Genomic DNA, 25,147 nt, shown 5'->3' on the forward strand with positions numbered 1-25,147 from the left:
CTTGTGAAAAATGCATGCTCCCAGTTCCGGACCCGTATTAATGCGGTGATTGAGACTGAATGCAGTTGCATTCAGTAGATACAGTTTCTACAACATAATAACGGTACATGAAGTTTTTTTTTTTTTCAATAAAAATTTTAAAATATGGTTGCAGTGTTGTTTTCTTTAGGGCGACAAAATTATCATTCCATCCTGTACATTGTATAAGAAGAGATGCTATCGAGACTTACGTCAACCACCCCTATTCATCTACTACTATTACTACTACTACTACAACAACAACAACAACAATAATAACGATAAAAATGATAATAATTATGATGATAATAGCTATGATAACAATAATAATATTACACCACAAGTTATTCTTAAAAAGATTTTTTATGATAGCCTGTATGACTGCTCCTAATGAGTAAATAATAATAATAATAATAATAATAATAATAATAATAATAACAACAACAACAATAATAATAATAATAATAATAATAATAATAATAATATGGAAAAATCAACGAACATCAATAATGAAAATAGTTGAAATATTAAGGAAAATCTTGAATGTGGAGACTAACACACACGAACCACAAGTGCAGACTAGACAAACTGCTGCAGAGACAAAACATGAAGCGCTACATGGAACCAAGAACATTGAAGCTGTATACCTATAAGTTCTTTAACCCCTCCCCCACCATCCCCTATTACCACAACCCTCCCCCCCAAAAAAAAGAGTAAGACCGAATAGCCAGGTAGTCAAGGAGAAAGGAAAGGCCGAGGAGTGAACACTGAGCAGACCTCCACTGTATAAGTGCGACGAGAAGTGGGTCCTTAGGGAGGCTTATTGCCACTCAAATTATAGAAAAGACCAATTACCGCTGCTAATGAGAAATCAATGGCAAGCAGCTGTGGCGATAATGCAAATTTATTTGCAAATGTTAAGTAGAAAGTACTTGAAAATCTGAGGAGACTTGTTCTCACTCAACTTTCCGGGAACACCACATATATAGTGAGATCGTTGATTACCTCTTGTAAGCCAATAATAATAATAATAATAATAATAATAATAATAATAATAATAATAATAATAATAATAATAATGAGAAAGAAGAGCGAAGTAACTACACGAAACTGACCAGAGAGTTGAAATGGTTATGGAACATACAGAAAGTAAAGATAACACCAATAATCGTAGCAGCACTTGGTACAATGCTAAAAAACTTCGAAAACATCATAGAAGTAAACTGAAATCAAGCGGATATCGACGGGTAGCAATAATGAAAATGGCAGAAAACTTAATGGATTAGTCTCTTGAATGCGGAGACTAATGCACATGGGCTAACTACGTTAATCGGCCATATAGAAACTGCAACAGAAGTAAAATGAAAAGAAAGAGGAACACACTACATTGAACCAAGAAAAGTAAAACCGTAAAATTTTAAATTAACTACGCTGCACAATAATGTAGTGTCCGCACTGACTTGCATCACACCAAATAGTCGAGAATAGTCAAAGATGATGGAAAGAGTGAGGAGAGAAAACACTAAGCGGAATTCACCGGATGAGTACGAAGAAGACTTGGACGTTAGGGAAAGGCTTATTTTCACTCAAATTCCAGTGATGACCAATGGTCATTGTCAGCAAGAAGTCGACGGCAATCGACCGTTTCGATAATGCAAATTTATTTGCAAAGGTTATCGAAAGAGGTGAAAAGTACTGGAAATATGGAGAGACTTGCTGTAATCCAGATTCCAGGGAACACCACCAGTTGTTGTCAGTGAGCAATCTCTGATGATAATATGCTTGAGAACACCTTAATATTAATGAGGAGAAGAAGAACAACAATAACAAAAACAACAAAAAATAAACACGGTGTCACTAGATTCAGCTGATACATAGATCTATCAATAATGGGAATTTGATGTTTGTCGGAAACCGAAACTATACTATTACTTATATAAATTTCAGACTATTGTTAGAAACTTGGCAATTACATCATGCCTCTTATTGTATTTTATTTGGGCCAATTAACTCGTATATTAACCGCGTAGCGTTTCATTTTCGCGGGTTATTTTGCTTTTGCACGCTTCTTTTCAGTTTCAATCAAGGCAGCTGTACGGATGGAGCCGAATCCCGCTCTAGTTTCATTCATGCAATCCATACAAGAAGGACATTTGAAACTCCCCCCCCCAACCGCTTGGGGCATAAAGGAGACTCCAACTTTCGTCTCTTTGAGACTTTTTATTTCAAGCCTAAATGATTGGGCACATTGTTTAAGTCAACTAGAGACTTACTGTGGTATGAATTGCCGATCTGACATGAATATTTATCATGAAATTCTGCGCTATCCTCTCTGGGCGAGGACTGAGTCTTTTTACATCAAAAAGCATCATATCAAACGGTTGCCAACTCATATCTTCGAAAACAGATGAACCAGTGACTAGTTCCTGTTGAAGATTTAAAGACTATTACCTTTCGAGGTGGTTACCAGCTCTGTTTACAAAGGCAAAAGCGGACATTCCTTTTTTGCAACCAAGGATATAATAAGATTTGTATTGAATTTTAAAGGTAAGCCTTTGTTGTGTTTGTCTTATTTTGCTACTATCTTGGAGCAAAAAGCACTTAGATAGATATCTAATACTATTTAATTAGTGTATTATTTTTTATACTAAATTCAGCTTCCTGTACTATTTCAGAATATTGTCTAATTGTAACGTTGTTCCTTGGCTCCATCATTTAAATGACCAGGCCAGAACACGTATACTATTAACGACTCACGTGCCGAGTTAATGTTGCTTTTAAGCTGTGGCGGAATGAAATATATATGCATCAAGATCAAAATAAAAAGAAAAGAAGGAAAAAAGATGAACAGCGATGTAGAAGATACGCTTGACAAGCACGTGAGTCTCCTCCTACTACTCCTTCTACAGCGAATTGGCCGACCTGTTGAATGTAGAGAGAATAACAACGTTACATTATAGTTTAATGTTTAATTCAGATAGAGTGTTTGAGTGTCTATTCTGTTGTCATAAAACCATCCTTCCATGCATTATGTACTTGTTTTTCGGGATTTTTTTTTTTTTTTTTTTTTGTGTTTTTTTTTTGGGGGGGGGGTAGTATAGTATCTTTTCTTTTGTCATAAGATCATCCGTCCACACATAATGGACTCAGATCGACTATTTGTAGGGTATTTGAATTCAGAAACCTAAGTAGAAAAAAAATGCAATTAGTGATATGGAATACTATTCCATGAGGAAAGATAATCAATTTGATGTTATAGGGTCTTGCTATATAGTTTCAGTAACTTGTAAAGATGCAGGATCAATACTAGTTGTAATACTTGGTTCAAGTCGATGCTGATGTGATGAATTGCACTGTTAATGAGAAAGATTATATGAATAAAATCAATACGGCATCATCAATTATAAAGGAATTGCCTTACAATGGTGCGTTTGAGATTGTTGGAATGTGAGTTTTCTAATGCACGTTACACACTTCCGGAACAACCACCACTCCATCGAAATGGACATTATTACGTGAGTTGGGAATTCATATTGCACAATCTGGGACGGACATTCCAATCAACGGTGCAATTCGTGCATAATGCATGAATACAATCTGATCATTACATTTATTTTCATATCTTTCATATCTTTCAAGAGAATTAAGGAGAATAGAAAGATAATATTGGGTTTACTCTCGGCAGCTTCGTAACTATCGCCGCTACTTTTTCTCATTCCATGGGCAATCTTTATGGCAAAGAGGGAAGAATTGCTGTTTTCTGTGTCAGAATCTATCCATTCACACTATCGTTAGCTGCTTTTTACACAAATAGGCATTTCTTTTTCTTTTTTTTGGGGGGGGGGCTCCTTACATCAAATGTCTTCATTTCTTGTCTGGAGTTATTTTCATTTCTGAAAATTACAGTAGGTTCCATCCATAAAGGAGAATTCTGAGAAGATGTAATACTGTTACTTCAGTCAACGGATACGATATAAACAATAAAAACTATTAAAAAAAAAAACAATTAAGTAAATGAATAGTTGACGTAATATTTGCATTCTAATAAATATGTGCCTACCTTTTTTGCCAGGAGAAGCCTTGAATTAGCATAAACTATGTAAAACACTCTTTGCCTTTAAATTTTCCTATGTTGTTAGGTACCATATTTTGCTGGTTTTACTATGTGTAGAATAGCAAAGAAAAGTTTGGATTCAGGCTTTTTCAATATCAAGTGGGCTTGTTTCTACTTTCCAAAAATATATAGGCTGAGGCGCCTAACACCCGACTGACACTCGAACAGCATTTGCAAATTATAAACGAGACGATCAATTTACTGGGATAAACATTTGATGAACGAATAATTACACGAAATGGATCTGCCATCTGGCCACCTGGTTCGGGCGATTAAACCCCATTAGATTATTTTCTGTTGGGGATATGTTAATTCCCATGTCTACGCTGATAAAACAGACACGATAGACCACTTGGAAGACAACATTCGATATGTTATTGCCGAAATGCAGCCTAATTTAATGCGTAGAGCTTGTGAGAATTGGAGCTCTAGACCGCAGCCGCAGGCGAACCATATGTCCGAAATTGTATTGAAACTATAAATGCCACAAATTAATCGTTGGAATAAACCATATATGTGTATAATAAAAAAAATGTTCTGTGATTTATTTTAATTTATCTGGACGTGTCTAATAAAACATATCTAAAACTACACATTTTTGCTAATTTTAAAATTGGATTCTGAATAAATATGGTTAAATTTTCAAAAATAATTGCGCTAAGCGTTTTTCTTAGTTTTCAAGTTGCCTCAGTTTAAAACAGCAATAATCGAATCTTCCTATAATTTCTGATGAAAATTATGTGTCTTTTTTAATAACAATGACAATTTTCTGTAAATTTTAAATCGAACAAATATCAAGAGAATGAAAGTCGCGCATCAATATGTAGCTTAATGGGCAATAAGTACATACTAATGTACATCTATATCCAAAATGATTTTAAACATTGTTTCTTTGGTGTTTACACTATTATTCATATAAGATCATAAAATTATATTAGTAATATATTTCATGCACAAGAAATGTAGCATTTTTGATGGCATAATTTTTTTTTTAAAACATTCACAATTGATTTTTTATTCAAAGTTGCAGATTTATTTCCGAATTATTTTCGAGAGACGGGCGTTGTCTAAATTGCTATTTGCTTTTTTTTTTTGCCTTCTGATTTATTTGGAGGGTAAGAAATATGATTTATTTGGAGGGTAAGAAATATATCGGGCTTTACTCACTAACTTTCTCATGACGAGATATGTGTATATTTAGGTATGAATAAATACGCATTTATCTTAATGTAGATGAGAAAGACGATCTCTGCTTCAAAATGAGGAGCTTCAATCAAGAATAGTCTCTGTTCTTTCTCCTTCATAACATAAAACATTGTAAATACAATAAGTCTGAGTTTTTTTTTTATCTCGTTATAGAAGCATTTAATACCTTTTGGTATGCTGTCACTTCTTTGGAATAAATGAACTTTTTTGTTCATGACGAGAACAGAATGGAAAACTGTCATAATTTTTTTTTTATAACTAGAAATTATATTTTATAATCAAAAACAAAAAGTGACAAGAAACGCCATCTTGAAATAATGTTTGCCTCTGGTTGACAGGCGAGCTGTTGTCCGACATTTCCCAGAGTCGAATTAAATCAGAACAAGGGGAGATAATCATAATCTATAAGACAATTCCAAAGATATTTCAAATATAATTAGCGTTCTACTGTTTTGTTTTATGCGTCTTGTAATCGACATCACACCAGAAGGGATTAATAAGCATTTCCGGCTAAGTTTCACTGACAAATAAAATGGTAAACACGTTCTATTTTCATTTATGTGATAAGGGATCATTTTCAGTTATCAGTTAGTGGCTAAGTGGCAAACACCACGGACTTGAAACCTTGATGTGCTAAGTTTAAATCCAGGTTGTTTCACAGTAACCTTTTCATAAATTAACACCTGACGTACAGGTAAATAAAATAACTTTAATAACTTGCATGAAAAGAAGGATATTGTATTAACTTTTCCTTATATTTTCTGTAGATATCTTCCTCGTTGTTATTGCCTATTTCAAATGCTTAATTTTAATGTGTTGAAAATAACTGGGGGGGGGGCGAAAGAAATTTCAAGATGGCTGAAGTTGTACTCATTGCAACTGAGGTTTAAACCTTAACATGTTTGTTGAAAAGATTTTTAAAATTTTGTTATGTTATTTTAATAATGTTATCAAAAGCTCTCTGGACAGTGAGTACTCCCATCCTGACAAATAGTACTAACATGGAGGACCCGACTTTGCTCGTGACTAAATGATCACACTACTATACCTTTTCTCTATCCCCGTAACACCAGAGTATAATTTTACTGTTCCCTTTCGATTCTAACATAATCAGAAGAAACTGAAGTTTTGAGAAACTTATCTGAATTATTGCTATCTATAATATAAATCTCACCCGTCTGTTTAAATGTATGTATGTATGTATGTCTACCCAAAACTTTCGACAGAGGCGATGGATTTTCACGAGATTTTTATTGTTTTGAAGAACAACCCTTCGGACGACAAATATCGAAAAATTGGCCAGAAAACATTAATTCTTTCACACTCAACTGCGCATATTTCTACAAGGGGGGGTCGCTTTTTTCACCGATATTTTCGAAGGTCATCCCCTCTTTTCGATTGTCTAGCCTTAATTTAAATCTTCGCCACTTCCGGTTTGGCGATGGACGCAACAGCAAAGACGTCACGTTTTTTCACGTTCTCTTCCTCCTTCGCGGTACGGGTTCGAGTCTGCCTTCCTACTACCACTTTTTTTGCTCAACACCCCCCCCAAACACCTGGGAAATGCTAGTATGTATATATATATATATATATATATATATATATATATATATATATATATATATATATATATATAGTTTCAATTACATTTTGAATCACATATTCGTATTTGGAATTTTAAATGGATTCTGTCCCTCATAGCTCCCTTACGGGGCACGTAGGGGTTCAGCACAGTGGAGCATGTAGAAATTAATGATCACTTCTACTCTCTATCCCCGAGATTTATGTTTCATCAAAATAGGATGTATTTGAAGTTTGAAGAGAAGTTCAACATCTATAGCTCCCTTGGAAAGACACTTCAAGATACGGAACCTTTATAGATATGGTATCATTTCATCAAAATAGAATAATTTTAAAGGTTAGATTGAAAAGGGCCATCCTTCCTATGAGGGGCACGAGAAGAATACTCATCCAAGGACAGGTAAAATATATTTCTCGAACAAAATAGTTTTGCACCATTTTACTACGGACATAAAAATCAAAATATACTAAAACTAAACCATGTGTCTTGAATACTTTTCTTACGTCTGATTAAAACGCATTATATGATTTTGAATGTTTTAAGAATTGTCTCAAAGTTAAGATTTAAGCTTAAGGGGTTTACATGATAAAAACGGAAACTCAGGGAATCTTGCTTAATTGGTGTCTAATGACTATGAATCAAATTTAATGCAAATCTGAAATATTATAATTTTTAACTGGGATGTTGTACTCATATTATGTCCATCAAACTATTTAAAATACTAAATTAAACTAAATATATCCCACATTATTCAACATTACTCCTAGTAGCTTTTTCCAAAATCAATAATGATCAGGTACTTATTTCAGGGTTTAATCTTATATATTGAAATATATGCATATACATATATCTAACTTTATGTATATACTAGCTGTATATACCCGGCGTTGCCCGGTCAAAACATTTTGCCGGGCGAAGGGTTCAATCACATACTATTTAAGATACCCTGAATATCTTAACTTGTTACGAAAAGTGACCATATGTTAATTTAAGAGAAGCATAAAACACATCAATCTTAGTCTATGAAAATGAAACGCGAAGTAACTCCCATAGCTAAAACAGGAAATAACCCTCATAGCTGAAATAAATAAGCTTACTTCCGGTTTTAAAAGCAACTGTTGTCAGCTAGTAATAATTAAGAAATGAATTGAATAAATCCCTTTCAAATAATACTTCTAAATAGAACAATTAAAACCGTTCTATTACAACAACAACATTATTAACACCGCTTTAATTATTAAAATACATTTTGTTTTTATGTAATGTGCCAAATGAGGTTACTCACTGAATGTAGATTTCTTTTGAATAAATAGTATGTATAGAGATCTTGCAAAAGTGAAATTCAGATTTCAGTATGAAAATGAATTCGTGAAATTACCTTTTGTACACATTAATTAAATTGTGAACGAACAAACAGACAAACAGGAATACGACTTTATTTAATGTATTCATATATATATATATATATATATATATATATATATATATATATATATATATACTAGCAAAAGTACACGTCGTTTACTGGGTTCAAAAACAGCCTACAGAAAATGGACTCTGATTTATGAAAGTATGATAGGTTATGAAAAGGAAGGGTTGTAAAGAGATAGCTTCGAATTCGGGGGTATCAAAACCAAAGCAAAATATGATGAAAGTAAAAATAAAATAGATAAACCCCATAATTTATTATACCATTCCTGTTCACACTGAAACACTTACCACAATATTCTGTGGATCTATATTAAAAATCCTTGTTAAACTTTGTGACATATTTCCATTCTATGGAGGTCAGGCGCAAACGAACACCTCATAATTTTATTATACCATATTTCTTCCTATTCGTGACCAGACACAAACACACATAGACATTCAGTTTTATATTATATATATATATATATATATATATATATATTTCTGTTGAAATATTCCTCATTCACTTATATTTCCTTTTTATATATACCAATCCTTATTTAAGAAGCTCAATATAATTACAGAGCAAATATAATGAATGAATGACAAAAGTTTACATTCCAAATTTCATGATGTTCACCATCTTACCATTTATTCCTTTAATTCTGTTTCGTAGCAGAAAATAAATCACTTAATTATTATATCAATCAGTGAATCTATTTTTCCCTTAACTTGTCAGAATAAAATGCGTTTGGACATGATTAAAAAATCAGAAAATTGTTTGCTTGTATTACGCCATTTTGAATTTATAATCGCTGAGTGATATAAATTATTAAGTGATTGATTTTGTGCTACGAAACAAAGTGATTGATATAATAATTTAGTAATTGATTTTATGCTACGAAACAGATACTGTCAACAATTGTAAGTGTCAACTGAATCAAAGGAATAAATTGTAAGATGGTCAACATCATGAAATTTTGAATATAAGACTTTTGTCATTCATTCATCATATATATATGTATATATATATATATATATATATATATATATATATGTATGTATATATATATATATATATATATATATATATATATATATATATATATATATATGCAGGAGACTCGGGTTTCGAATCCTGAGTTTGGATGTGTCTAACTGATGAGCCCAAATGAGGGCGAAACTCGAGACTTGGACTTCCGGTTCGTTCACTTTCATGGCTCTTGTTGGCTGCGACGTTGTTTTCTGTGGAAATTATTATATAATCTCTCACATTCTGAATATATATATATATATATATATATATATATATATATATATATATATATATATAGGGTGATTCAAAACGAATGACCCTCTTTTATGATTAAGTGTTTTATGAAGGGAAAATAGCTAACAATAAAGCTTATGATACAAGTATTCTACTTACAGCCAACTGTTACAAGGGCTAAATATGCCCTTCCCCTTACAATACGAACAACATCAATATGATATGAGAATTCTTTCCAAACGCGTCAAGATCTGTTGAATTGATCACTGTTGTTATTCAATGTTTTAAATTTTTCAGGTCAGTTAGTAATAGCGCAACAAAGACTCTTTTACAACCTCCCAGAGAAAAAATCACAAACTGTGAGGTCAGGATATCTAGGAGGACAAGCACAATGACCAACGTCTTGGGCCCCTGTCTGACCAATCTATCGCTGAGGCAGTTTTTCATTTAAAAAGTGTTCGTCGTCCTTCATCATTTGCAGCATCTAGTTTCAGAATTCAATTCGTCGTAGATAGGCTTTGTTTTTAAGCGCCTGAAGGAGCTGCAGTCTGTACGGTTTCAATTGCAACCGTTTTAAAGCTCACACCATTGTAATCACCGATTTAGTTTTGCGAACCCAAGAACACAAAAATCCTTCTGTTTACGAGTCGCCATTTTTTTTTTTTTTTTTTTTTGCTGTCGCTGCCAGACGTATGAGTCACGTGACAATCATATAAAATTCGGAAATCTGATCTTTCAAACACCCACTTCCTCATTCTGATTCATATATTTGCTTACGAAATATTTTATCATAAGATAGGGTCCTTCTTTTAGAATAACCCTGTATATGTGTGCGTGCCTGTGTGTATAGATAGATAGATAGATAGATAGATAGATAGATAGATAGATAGATAGATAGATAGATAGATAGATATGTGGCTCTGGCTGTCCGTCTACAAATGGGTGTTGGTGTATAAAGTAAACTCCACATCCATTTACGCACAAAAATATATATAAACATTTTAATTGAAAAAGAACATAACCGTATGATTGATAAATTATTCCCAATGGCGTTCAAGAAAATTAGTTTCTTCTAATTGTGTCTTTGCACATCTGCTGTCTAAGTCTGGGTTTTATCAGTGCAAAATCAGTGTTGCATTAAGCTAATGCATTAATTCAGCATGTGATGTTTTTTCCGTGCAATCATCACATTAAGTGGAAGAAAATATGGAATTAAATGCACTCGGTATATTCTCGCATTACGCAGACGCATAGACAAGACACGTACGCACATCTATATAACATTACTCTATTTGTGTCTGTATGTTGAAAAGTCTAAATATTATTAAAAACGAACGTCTATATAAACAAAGCAGTAGATGTATGTGTAAATATTAAACCGATAAACACTTAAACTACTTATCACACAACACTGGAATTAACAAGAAATAGTAATCATACACTAAATATGGTTTATAACAAATCAAACCTTTATTTGTATAGATGAATAATAGTACAGACACATTTCAGCAAGTTGAAATGCGAAATGCTCATTTCAACTCGCCGACATGTTTTATTACTTTCTGCGCATGCTCTAATCTAACTCATTTCTTGAAGTCATTTAATATTAAGACCTTATAGCCTTTCTCTCGATAATAACATTGGTAGAGAACGCAACTGGACTGATATTTTTTTTTTTACACAGTGATCACCACTTATCAAGGCCCGGAAGCCACTCAGGGATAAGGGTTATTGCAAGTACATTACGTTAGTGAGGAGATTTGCTGAAATGCTTACTTAAGGGGGCGGTTCATTAGGAATTTGTTAACATTGGACTTGAAGACAACCAAGTTGTAGTCCGGAGGGAAGCAGGCAGACGGAACAGAGTTCCACAGGCGTGCAGTTCTAAGAAAGAAGCTTTGTTCATGGAATCCGCGTTTTGATTTAGGCACAGATATAGAGTGGGGGAAATTTTTCACAGTGGATTCAGCTAGACGGGTGTTTTTCGTGAAAGATTGGCGAGGGGGGACCAGAGATTGGAGTTCAGACGAGCATCTGCCATGGAAATAACGATAAAACAAGAACAGGCTCGCAACGTCTCTCTGTGGGAGAGAGGTTGCAGGGTAGAGAAAAGGGCATCCCCCACTAAGCCACGAAGTCTATTTTGTACCCTGTCAAGGCAGGATAGGCTGTTTTAGCAGCTCCTGCCCAGATATGGCAGCAGTATTCCATCCTTGGACGTACTTGGCTCTTATATAGATAGAGAATTGCATCAGTAGTGAGATATCTTCTGGAGCGGTAGAAGGATCCCACCATCTTTCCAGCGACCTTGGCAACAGACTTGATGTACGTGTTCCATTTCAGATCAGGAATAAAGGTCAAACCCAGAAGCTTGTCAAAACACGGGGCCTCACCCAGACGAGAGCCATCCATCACAATTGATGCCAGCTGGGGATCAGAGCGTTGATGATGTAAGGATAGGAGTTTGGTTTTGGATGCAATTAAAGGTAACCAGCCACATCCTCCCCCACTGAACCACGCGCTCGAGATCAGAGGAGAGAGAATCAGAGAGAACCTTGTCATTTACAGCCTTTGATGTGTTTTGGTTTCGATTCCAGCTGATAGCGCCAAGTCATTTTTTAAACTTTAATTTTTCAAATCATGTCTTTGTATTAATAAATACGAAATCTGCATGAATTTAAATATATTTAAACGTAATAAAATAAAATACGTATCAAGTGCTCTTGAAAGCCAAATCACAACGTAATATAAGGAAAATAAACAAATATTTTACTTGTTTAAAATTTATCACAAATATATTTCAGAGGTATACTCCATCTTCAGTGTGTTGTTTTGTTTCTCTTTTCTTTTTTTCTTTTCTTCTTCCTTGCCATGTTGTAAAGTGTATTCAAATTAAAACAACGTTTCTATATGAACTCTCATCCTTGACGTTATATTTAAACGTATTTTACAGGAAGCGGAAATGCATAATACTTATTTAGATGTTGGGATAGTAAAACTATTTTAATTTCTTACAGATTTTTTTTTTTTTTTTTTTTTTTTTTTACAATCTGTTAACACAATAAATATTGTTTTGCAATAATTGCTTTTCTGCCGGAAATCTTTCGCAACCGAAGAGAAACTTTTATTTAAAACATTCATACTTTTCTTAAAGAAATCTTGCTCGACAGTGATCAAATTCTAAGTACTGGTTTTGATAGAAAAGCTTACTTAGGCTAAGGTGAAGTTCCCGCTTTTCTTTTCTTCTTTTTTCGTACGTAAATGTTGCTCGAGATTCTGAAAATGAAAATATTTGTCTATCTAACTTTACTAATCTGTTATTTTCCTTTAAATGATCTTCCTTTAGATAATATTATTTTCTCTAAATTACATTTTTCTTTCATTAAAATATCTTCTGCCCTTTTCTATATAAATAAAAGTAGATGTATGTGAAAAAATATAACAGTTAAAGTCTTAAACTACTGGTCAATTAACACTGAAACTAACAAAAAATGGTAAGCATACACCAAGAATGGTTTATAACGAGTAAAATCTTTGCTTGTATGGATGAATAACGCGTACAAGTTAAAATGCGAAATGTTCATTTCAACTGACCGACATATTTTAATTCCTTTCTGCGCATGTTCAAATTCAATTCATTTCTTCAAGTCGTTTAATAATCTTGCTCTCGGTAATAACACTAGTAGAAAACGCAACTGGAATATTATTTATTATGGTTTCGATTCTAGCTGATGGCACCTACTAACTTTTTTTTTACTTTTTGAATTATGTCTTTGTATTAATAAATACGAAATCTGAACGAATTTAAATATGTTTAAACGTATTTTACGGGGTGTAGAAATGCAAAATGCCTACTAAAAGGCTAGGATAAAACTTTTTTTTTTAATTCTTGTACATTTTTATTACTATACTTTAAGACGATAAATATTTTTTTGACAACATTTTTTTTTTTGCCTAAAATCTCACGACCGAAGACAAAATACTAGTTTTAAAAAATCAGACTTGAAATCTTGAACGATAAGGATCAAATTAGGTTTTGTTAGAAAAGCTTACTTTGGCTGTCTAAAGATACTTGTTTCTTGACCTAAAACACATTAAACATTGATGGAGTAACCTTTTCAAAGATTTCTTCATTCAGCATCAAAATACATGAAAATGTTTTGTATGCCGTAAAACAAAACAATGAAACCGATCTCAATGAACAAATATTTGAAGATATAAAGAACTTGAAGCATAAAATCTTTTACTAAAACTACTAGGTTCCACATTAAATAACTCGAAAAAGGTTGATATGCCGTAAAATAAAATAACTAACCCAAATACTGTGAATGAATATTTGAAGATATAAAGAACTTGAAGCGTGAAATACTTTTTTGCAAAAAAAATTATTTGATTATGCATTAAGCAATCGGGAAAAGGGTTGATATGCCGCAAAGTAAAGCAACCTTCTACTACTGTCAAAACATTTATGGACAGGTGAAGTGTGTATGGTTTTCAAACAAACAAACAGACAAAGTAAAAGCAACTTCTTCAGTATTTTGATCTATCTATCTATCTATCTATCTATCTGCGGGAAGGTATGTGAAGCTTTCTCCTTGTACATCGTGATGAGGTGTTGTCTCTAATTAGAGCAGACAATAAATCGAGATTATTTTTTTTAAAATGGGTGATTTCGTCGATTTCAATGACAATAAACAGATGGGAGAGTGGAACATTTGTTCATCCTCATTCAACCACTGACAACGTTGGGTCTCCCTGCTAGTAGTATATAGCTTGTGGATGAAAACTATCTCCATTTAGCTTGTATATGTGATTAGTTTGTATATGTGATTAGTTTGTATATTGGATTAGTTTTTATATTGGATTAGTTTGCATATGTTATTAGTTTGCATATGTGATTAGTTTGTATATGTGATTAGTTTGTATATTGGATTAGTTTGTATATTGGATTAGTTTGCATATGTGATTAGTTTGCATATGTTATTAGTTTGTATATTGGATTAGTTTGCATATGTGATTAGTTTGTGTATGTGATTGCGCTTCTTTATGCCTACCAAAAAATAAATAAATAAATTCCACTAATTAGTTTCATGATATTACTTGTATAATAATGTTCCATTATAAATTACCATTGTTTTCAGTACAAAATTAGTTGAATATCAAACAATCGAACGTGAAAATTAATAGAAAAATGAAATCAATAAAATTCTAAATATTCTTCAATATTGTTAATAGAAACACGAGAAAAAGAACACACTTATCCATTTTTGTAATTATGTAATGTGCGTTTGTGATTAAATTACAATTTAAAAATAAAATGTAAATATGTAAAGAATATATATTTACATGTTTGTAAAGCGTTTTAAAAGAATATGTTAACATACTAACCATTATTTATAATGAGTTGATAGGTTTTAATGTTGATATTGCATTAAAGAACAATTTTCTTTCGTCCTGATATTTGTTCATATATATATATATATATATATATATATATATATATATATATATATATATATGAGGCACCGCCAAAAATGGCCGAAAAATCAAGTTGTTGTTTTTTAAAACGAAATTACATTTATTAAAATCCATTATTTCTGAGTAACTTTTTTTCCAGAAAGATAAAACCCTGAATTTTATCATATAGAAAACAGAATAATGTAAAACTTTTTCTACTATTTTTAATTAAATTTTAAATGTTAAATTTTCCCAAAAAGTTAACAATTGACATTTTTTGTCTTGCACAAAAAACGTACATAAAGGTTTTTGAAATAATTCATTTATTTATTTGTTGTCTAACTAAGATTTAGGATGATTTTCTATGAGAATATGCAAAAATATTATAATATAAGTACCTGGATTTCAAATAATTCCACTTATTCATATAGGCAACCAGTTACTTCGCGTCGATATAGAGTCTAGATCGACACTGTTTACGTTTGTATTCGATAAAAAGCAAACTATGGAATACCAAACAGGCCAAAAAAACTTATTTTTCAGTAACGAAAATTTCAATGTATTATTAACGCTGAGGCTGGCCAGTATCAGATGGGTGACCATTTGTATGAGTTTGGTTTTTAATGTGTATGTGTGTGGGGGCCAGGCTCCCCAAAATGGGGGAGGGGCAATTTAAAGCAGAATAAAAAAAAAATTATTTCAGCGCGTTTGGTCCACCGTAGTCGAAAGGCGGCAAACGTTTTCAAACGGGATCGAAAAAATGATGTTATTTTTAACACAAAGGGCACAATATTTATCGAATTTTTTTGTATCGATTCTTCAAATCATGCCCTGTTTAATAATGGTCATGCATTATTCGGCTCGCTAAAAAAAAATTGTTAATTTATTTATCAAAGATTTTAAAATGGCTTTTTTCGTATAAATATTAAAAAAAAAATTTTTGTTTTGCTTAACTTAAATTAATTATTTTACTTAACATATTCACCGAATTTCACACTTCAAAACTCAAAAGCGGGATAATTAAACACAATCGAAGTTCTGATATTCAGACGTCAAAATAAGGTATGCAAACAATCTTTTTTTTTTAATCTATAATTCTGTCCCTTACAACAACACAATATGTTGTGTTCAGTTTCAGATGATTATTTTAAGCATATTTGTACCACCTCAAAACAAGGGGGGTTGTAAGTAAACAAAATATATAAATATCGTTTATGAAAAATAAGTACACTGTTATAAAGTTCATTCTTCTCTTAATAATCGTTGAAAATTTCGTATTGATCGGATAATTACCTGATTTTTGGTAGATTTTTAAAAAGACGGTCCGTCAAAAAGTACTTACCTGCCCCCCTCCCAGTTTGGGCGGTGCCTAATATATATATATATATATATATATATATATATATATATATAGTAAAACTGGTAATTAGTAAAAACCTGAAGAGAGTGCTCAATACTATTGCAGAGCAAATATGTTTTATTTATTTATTTATTTATTTATTTTTCTTTATATTACCGTTTATCTGTTTGGTAAACAAACAGATAAAACGGTAATAAAAAAAAATAAAACATATATATATATATGTATATATATATATATATATATATATATATATATGGGGGTATGTGTGTTTGTATGTGTTTCTGCTGGCTGTGTGTGTGTGTGTGTGTGTGTGTGTGTGTGTGTGTGTGTGTGTGTGTGTGTGTGTACAGTGTTGAAGCACTAAGTAGATGAAATCGCTGCCGGACGCCTATATGTTTTCCACCAGGACTCTGCGGTAACACACAATACTAAAACGACCCAGGCATTGCTGTTTAACGATGTTCCTCAACACTATTCGTCAGACATGTGGCCGCCCTCCTCACTCTACTGCAATACCATTGACTGTTTCTTCTAGATCGTGATCGAGACTAAGATCAACGAGAACACCCACAACACGGTCGACTCTCTAAATCTGCCATCGTAGCTCGCCTTGAGATGGCAGCGACGGTGGTTACATTGAAAAATAATGTAGTATGAAACTCTAACAGTTGCTAAATATACTCTCTTTCTCTCTCTCTCTCTCTCTCTCTCTATATATATATATATATATATATATATATATATGTGTGTGTGTGTGTGTGTGTGTGTGTGTGTGTGTGTGTGTTACATAAGATCAGAAAAAGATCGGTATCGTCGGTTTCACATCCAACACGAAAGGGGACCAATCTCCGGTTACCTATATCGGACTCTCTTTAAATGTTGAAGAAAGTCCGACATAGGCGGTCAGAGACTAACCCCATCTGAGTGGCAGTGTTGTGTCGTCGATAGTGTCCCAGCTCTAAGGCTGTAACACATCTATTATATAAAAGGCACTTTGTGTGTGTATGTTTGTGTGTGTGTGTGTGTGTGTGTGTGTGTGTGTGTGTGTGTGTGTGTGTGTGTGTGTGTGTGTGTGTGTGTGTGTGTGTTTGTATTCTCGCAAAAACTTCCAACAGGTGCATCGGAACGTGGCGAAATCGGTATCTCAGACGACAAATATCGAAAAGTAGTCAAAAACTTAAATTCCTTCACCGTCAACTGGACCGTTTTTTACGAGAAGGGGGTCGCTTTTTTCGTCGTCATTTTCGCAAGTCATTGTCTCCTTTCGGTCGACTACCCTTAATTCCAACGCTTGCGGCTTCCGGTTTCGCGATAGACGCATCAGCTAAGACGTTAGCTTTTTTCACATTCTTTTCCTTCTTCGCGTTACGGATTCGAGACTGCCTGCCTATTACCACTTAAAAAAAAACTCTCTCTCCACCCAGGCTGTTTACTCTTGTTTTGATCCCCCCCCACCTCTTAACACCCGGGCACCTCTCTCCGCTCAGGATACCGGGTTCTTTATTACAACACCTCTCCACACCCGGGCAACTATAATCTATAGTATATAAATAAATATTACGGTCTTATATTGATGTTTTCTTTATAATCAAACATTTTGATGGAGATTTTTTCCCGCAAATCTTACACAGATATATATATATATATATATATATATATATATATATATATATATATATATATATATGTGTGTGTGTGTGTGTGTGTGTGTGTGTGTGTGTGTATATCTAATTTAATTACTTAGAGTAGTAATAACATATAAATACGTAACGCAAGCTCAATAGTGTAATACTAGAGCTATAAATATTCTGAAAGTACTATGTTATAAGGAACAGACACCGATACAGTTACTCATTTTCAAAATATCGGTCTTTTATTAGTAACAATAACAATATGCGTACGATTGTTTCAGCCCCAATGTTTTCAAATAATAATATAATAGTTCATTTATTATAGTTTTGCACAACAATGCATTTTATAAGCGGAAAATAAAATCCAGTTATTAAAAAAATTTCACATACGACGAGCAAGATTTTGGCCGTGTTAATAACAGATTTTTTAAAAATAATAATTGGTCCTTGTGCTGAGGTGATTCCATGTTGTGCTAAACTATTAAAAATTAACTATTATATAATTGTATGTCAACGCAAGACCAATATTTTGAAAATGAGTAATAGCATCACTGTCTGTTCCTTGTAACGTGGTACTTAAAGGAATATATATATATATATATATATATATATATATATATATATATATATATATATATGAGCAAACAGTTAATAAAATATGTTAAAAAACACTTTGAAATGAGTTAAAAACATATTTAATCTGAAAAGGAAGCACTAGATAAATGGATAGTCCTTAATCCGCGGAGTTTCGAAGAAATATTCTCCTTCTCATCAGAGGGTAAGAATTAGCAAAATGCGGGATCGGATTTTGCATGCAGAAGTATTTGATGAAACAACAAGTAAGTCAAAGATCTTACTTGAAAACAAAATAAGTTAAGCAGAGGGAATATGGTAAAGAAAAAGGTGATTATACATGAATGGATAGTCTGGTGGAAGATAAAAAATCCAGTGACGGTAAAATCCAAATGTAAAACTTCAAGAAAGTTAAAAGAATTTCCATTTGTACAAGTAAAATCCAAAGACATCCCGTAATTGGAAGAAGATGGTCCATAATAATCCAAAGGCAGAAATCCATGGAATAATTCACAAAATGTGTACAAGGAAAAAAAAAATATTAATAAAAGAAAAATAAGATGTGCTTTTCACTCTACTTCCGAGACATAACTATATTATATATATATATATATATATATATATATATATATATATATATGAGAGGGAGATGGGGGGAGAGAAAGGTGGAGAGGGGAGAAAGAGATCAGTCAGTATTTAGTAGGTCACAATTTTATGACATATCCATTATTTCGCAATTATTATGCTCCGAAAACTTCAGCAACAATATTTGTTCTTTCGAAATTTCAGCATTGTTATCATACCTATAGCTGAGTAGAAAATTAATCATTATATTAATCACTTCATCATCGCAATAATCAATATGATACAGGTAATAATATAATTAAATTTCTCATTAATTATTAGCACTAAATAAAGCAACTCAAAGTCTAGAAACATTCTTTGTCTACTATGTCAGGCAAATTAACTGAATACAGTAATTATCAAACATGTTCAAAGATATTTTTAAAGCAAGGATTCGTCTTTTTCTAATACAGGCCAATACAATTTTCCTAGTGTTTAGTACTAAGATTTACTTTGATAAAACGAAGCTTAAATTCTTTAATAAAAAACAAAAAAAGACATCTAAATACGTCTACTTCAGTGTTTGATTTGCAATTTTCTCGCCATAATAACCCTGCCAGAACATCTGTCCTGGTAAAGCAGTAATCGATCTCGTCAATTAAGTGCCAACGTTCGATCGATCTGTACTGTTTGCCTGCAAAATTCTAACGAAACTATGACACAACTCCGAGGAATAAGAAGTGCGTATAACTGATTTCTCCATGGAATATTTAATCGAGTAATGGAAAATTTAGACACTGCTAAAATGAAGCGACTTGAATCGGAAGTAAAAGTAATAAAATACACGCCTACACACATACGCACATACACTTATACACACATCCATACACACATATATATGAGCGTGTATATATATATATATATATATATATATATATATATATATATATATATATATATTAGTGTTGGGACGATTAATCGCAATCGGAATCGGAAAAATCGGAACTTTTGCTGGTATCAGAATCAGTATCTAAATCGAAAAAAATAACCCTAATTTCCGATTCCAAAAAGTATACTTGGCAGTTTTTGAAAACTTTAGTTTCCATTGCTGGTGCTACTGATAAATACTTACTGGTTTTAAACAATTAGTAAAATTAAAATCTATAGTTTATAATAACATAAAAATACGATGTAAATGTATTTTATTTTCGTAAAAAAAAAAAAATTCAAATTTTACATAAATTTGCTAAGTACACTTTAGAAAAATGCAGTTCATTTGGAATGTTCGAAAAAATATTTTAAAAGTCCAATAAAATATTTTTGTCAAGAAAAATTTTATCTAACATTATTGATAATTAAATCAAAAGTAAAATATAAAAAGTTTTTTTTTAATCTTTTTAACTATTTAATTTATGCTCTCAGCTTTTGTCTATTTGGGTTTTGTCCGGTAGACTTTTGTTCGGTCCCTCATCTAGCATTTGCAAATATTTCAAGGGGGGACTAAATGTATGACAAAAGGTTGACTTTGAATTGAATAAGGTATATATCAATTTGTGAATTTTCACACGAAAGTGTGAAATAACGCTTGGCGTCAATTCTTCTTCGATTCTGTCTGTATTACTTACCCTTAGGCTTAGGAATTCCTGTGGTACCTTAGGCAGTCAAAGTGATCTACAGTTTTCAGTCTAAAGGCAGAGCCATTCTCCATTACATGTCTGTATACAGATTGTAAAACGACATTAATTAAGATTGTTTGAGGTGAATATAGAAAGCCATAAAATCGAAACTATTAATAAAAATGATTCTTTGTTTATTGAAACCTTAGGGTAGTTAATTGTCATAGAAATGTTCCCCTGACTTGACCCACGTGAAAGATAGAAAATTAGCCAAAGATAGGTGTATTTTTAAGTGTTATTCTAAAGACATTTAAATTGTGTTTTATGAATTAAAAATTTAATTACTAACATTTTCCCAATCATTTTTTCATATTTAAACTTATATTTTAATTAATCTTTATAGAAATTAGATTCTTTTTTTTGTTATATACGAACTTATTATTATTATTATTATTATTATTATTATCGTTGTAGTAGTAGTAGTAGTAGTAGTAGTAGTAGTAGAAGAAGAAGAAGAAGAAGAAGAAGAAGAAGAAGAAGAAGAAGAAGAAGAAGAAGAAGAAGAAGAAGAAGAAGAATAACCCCTCCAAACTAAAAAGAGATTCAAACCTTTTAGGTGATTACGTGTTAACGTCCTAAAAACTTGATCGTAAGAAAAACAAAAAAAGTCAATTATTTAAGAATTTAGGAGGGAGGATCTGCTTTACATATTAATTTAACGTAAAATGAGTTTCATTTCCGAGACGTTGTAGCATTTTAGAGCAGGTAACCAAAACGTATTAGTTTTCTCTAAGAGATAAATTCTGTGCCTTTTTGGTGGAAGTTACGACCTTGCCAGTGCTAAAAAGTTAGTGAACATCCCTACAAAGTTAGACTATTCTAGAAATTATTATCATTTTACATTAACTTTATATACAAAATTTAACTAAATTCTAAAATTATTTTTTTCTTTCCGCCAAGTTTTTCAAGGTGTTAAAATGTAATCACCTAAAACAAAAGGAGAATCAGCAAGAACAAAAAGAAAATCTCATCTTTATCTGAGGGTGTTAATCTCCAAACTTTTATTTTATTAGTAATAGTAATATTTCTAGTATATGTATCTGTTTCTTTTTGCATTAAAACAAATCAATCTACTACATATTTGTCATATTAGCAGTAGCAATAAAACACCAAGTTTTTATAATTTAGGATAAAATCATTAACATTCTTTGGTAGAGAGAACGAACAGAATAGTTAACAATACATCTTCGCTCTGTTCTTCTCAGGTTCAGAATGTTTTCCTCAATAGTAACCATGTTATTTGGAAACTCATCCTCAACATGTTAACTTTTCTGCTCCTACACTGTCTTTATTTATTTATTTATTTATTTATTGCATACCAGTTGTTAACTATTTTCCATAGAATGAAAACTTTCAAATAGTATTTTGTCAGCTTACAACAATCGCATCTCGCCTTTGTTTTACAAACGAAATACGTTTTTAGTTGCTCAATTACAACGAAAAGATTTGAGAAAAATATTTAAAGTGATTTATTCATGTAATATATGCCCCTCCCCCAACCAAGTGTATTTTTATGTTTGCGAAAATGATTGCAGACATAACATGGAGGTTTTACATTAATTAAAAAATACAATAAGAAAACAAATATCCAATTAAATATGTAGAAATGTAAAAAGAATCGGAATCGAAATCGGTAATTGTATCGGAATCGGGAATTTACACCGGAATCGGTAATTGTATCGGAATCGGGAAAAATTTTGTAATTGTCCCATCACTTCGGATTTCAATACTGGTTTTAAGTAGTTCCTTGTATAGCCGCACTGATGAGCTGTGATACAACGGATCAGTACTGTATGTGGATGACTATAGACTATATCTTGGGTTGAGCATGTATTAGAGAACGAAATAATAAATTGCCGCTAACGAAAAAAAGTAATGCTTTTTGTGTAAAACAAATGGAATTTAGGTCATTTTGACATTGTAATTTCGCATGCCTATCTTAACAGCAGCAAAATGGCATAACGGCTAGAAGCGCTGACTATCGCCTTGGCGATCGAATTTCACTCCTGGCTTGAGATAGTTGCTTGTCTAGCCGCACTAATGAGCTCTGATACAACAGAACAGTACTGTATGTAGATGACTATATATATATATATATATATATATATATATATATATATATATATATATATATATATATATATATATGGGGGGTGAGAGGCTAAAAAACTCGATATATCATAAAATAAAATGTCTTGGAGAAAGACAAAAAGAAAACGCAATTAAACATTAAAATAAAAATCAAGCGATAGCTTTCACTGGTTTCATACTTTTCTTTCATAGAGATATAAGATAGTCGTAGGAGTGAGAAGTTTCCGAGCCCGGTAGAGGGAGTCCACCTTTTTATAGCAGACTTTGCTATATTTTCTCCGTATTTGTTCCAGTTCATGTTACTTGTGAATGAACGAAGAATTTTACTGTTTCGGCATTAGATAATGTGCAATTATCCACGGTAATCGGTGATAGAAAAAGTTTCTCATAATTGTTAAACAGAAACAAGCTTTGCCTTAGTAACTTTAAATGTAACTATCCATTTATGCTCCCATTCAACCATGGACTTGGTATGATTTTCTAAAGATCTTGATAATGCCCTGAATACGTTTGCGTTGATATTGCCTCGTGTCGCGAATAGAGCGTAGTGTCATCAGCATACATACCCATCTGAAACGAAATTGCATCAAAGCAGTTGTCTCTGACAATCAGGAATAATAAAGGGTTGAGGAAAAACACTTGAGCTAAATCCGCATTAATGGCGTGTTTTTTAGATGCAAAGCCATAGAGAACAGGCTAGATTTTTGTTTTCTATTATAATTACATATACGCCATAATCACGTTGACACAAGGGTTCTCGCCAGATCACCGAAGTTAAGCAACGTTGAGCCTGGCTAGTACCAGATGGGTGACCATTTGGGAATTCTAGGCGGTGTATGAGCTTTCCGCTTATCTCGGCATTGTTTTCAGTCGTTCTGAACCTTCACTTGCCACTGATATGTAACAATGTCGACTCAGGAGAGGTGTGGTTGGAGATTGCGCAACACTTGCCACAAAAATTTTACGCGCAGGCACCCTTACAGTGGATATGCATAGTCTGTCAAGACTGAAGGAAGCCTTATATATTACATGTAAATGATTCCGTATAATACTGTAAGGATTTTATTTTACTTAGATGATCTTCATGCATTACCTTATCAAAGGTTTTTGATATAACAACAGCTACTATGCTTGCTTCATCTGCGTTATCCAGTCTATAGTATATGCATTCAGGGCTGACGTTTAGGATATCCGCAGTAAAAACGGGCTTGCCTGAATCTATATTTTAAATGAGAACAAAGTTTAGAATTTATGAAGTGGTAGACTATCGGTGAATTGGGCAAGATTAAAATTTTAGTAAAGAGCGGAAGAAGATAGGCGATAAATGTGGTAGTCGTTCCTCCACCAGAATTTTTAAACACTGATTCATCCTTGAGAGTTTCCGTGTAAGCAATACTGTGGTAGTATGCTGGTTAGAGAATTGTTAATTTTCCAGAAATCTCTAACCATTAAAATCTGTGACTTTGCGTTTCCTGGTTATCTTTTAAACATACCTTTAGGTGTGGCTCTTACATCTATGCAATGGTTTCTTAATGCTACAATTTGTTTCTATTTTTAGCTTGCATAGCGGTTGAATCGATAAAATGCTTGCTGTCTACGGACAATACCAGCTGGCATTAATTGAAATGAATGTCCCCCGTCTTGAGGAGGTTTCATGTTTTGACAAGCTTCTGGGCTTGGCCTTTACTCCCGAGCTGAAATGAAACATGTATATCATATCATTTTATTGCTGAAAAATATGTCGCTGAAAAAATGGTGGGATCCTTCTACCGCTCCAGTAGATATCTCACTTCTAATGCAATTCTCTACCTATATAAAAGCCAGGTGCGGCCGTCTGGGTAGGAGCTGCTAGAAACAGCTTATCCTGGCTTGACAGAGTTCAAAATAAATTCGTAGCTTAGTGGGGGGTGCCCTTTTCTCTTCCTTGCAACCTCTCTCCCACAGAAGAGACGTTGCGAGCTTGTCTCTGCCTTATCGTTATGTTCATGGCAAGTGCTCAGCTGAGCTTCAATCTGTGGTCCTCCCTCGCCAAACTTTCACGAAAAACACTCGTTTAGCTAAAACCATTATCAATAATTTCCTCCACTCTTTATCTGTGCCTAAACCTAAATGTAGATTCCATGAACAAAGCTTATTTCTTAGAACTGCACGCGTGTGGAACTCTCTTTCGATTGCCTGCTTTCCAGCTGACT

Source organism: Euprymna scolopes, chromosome 14, assembly GCF_053919585.1.
Source record: "Euprymna scolopes isolate OS-2025 chromosome 14, ASM5391958v1, whole genome shotgun sequence".
Classification (NCBI taxonomy): Eukaryota; Metazoa; Mollusca; class Cephalopoda; order Sepiida; family Sepiolidae; genus Euprymna; species Euprymna scolopes.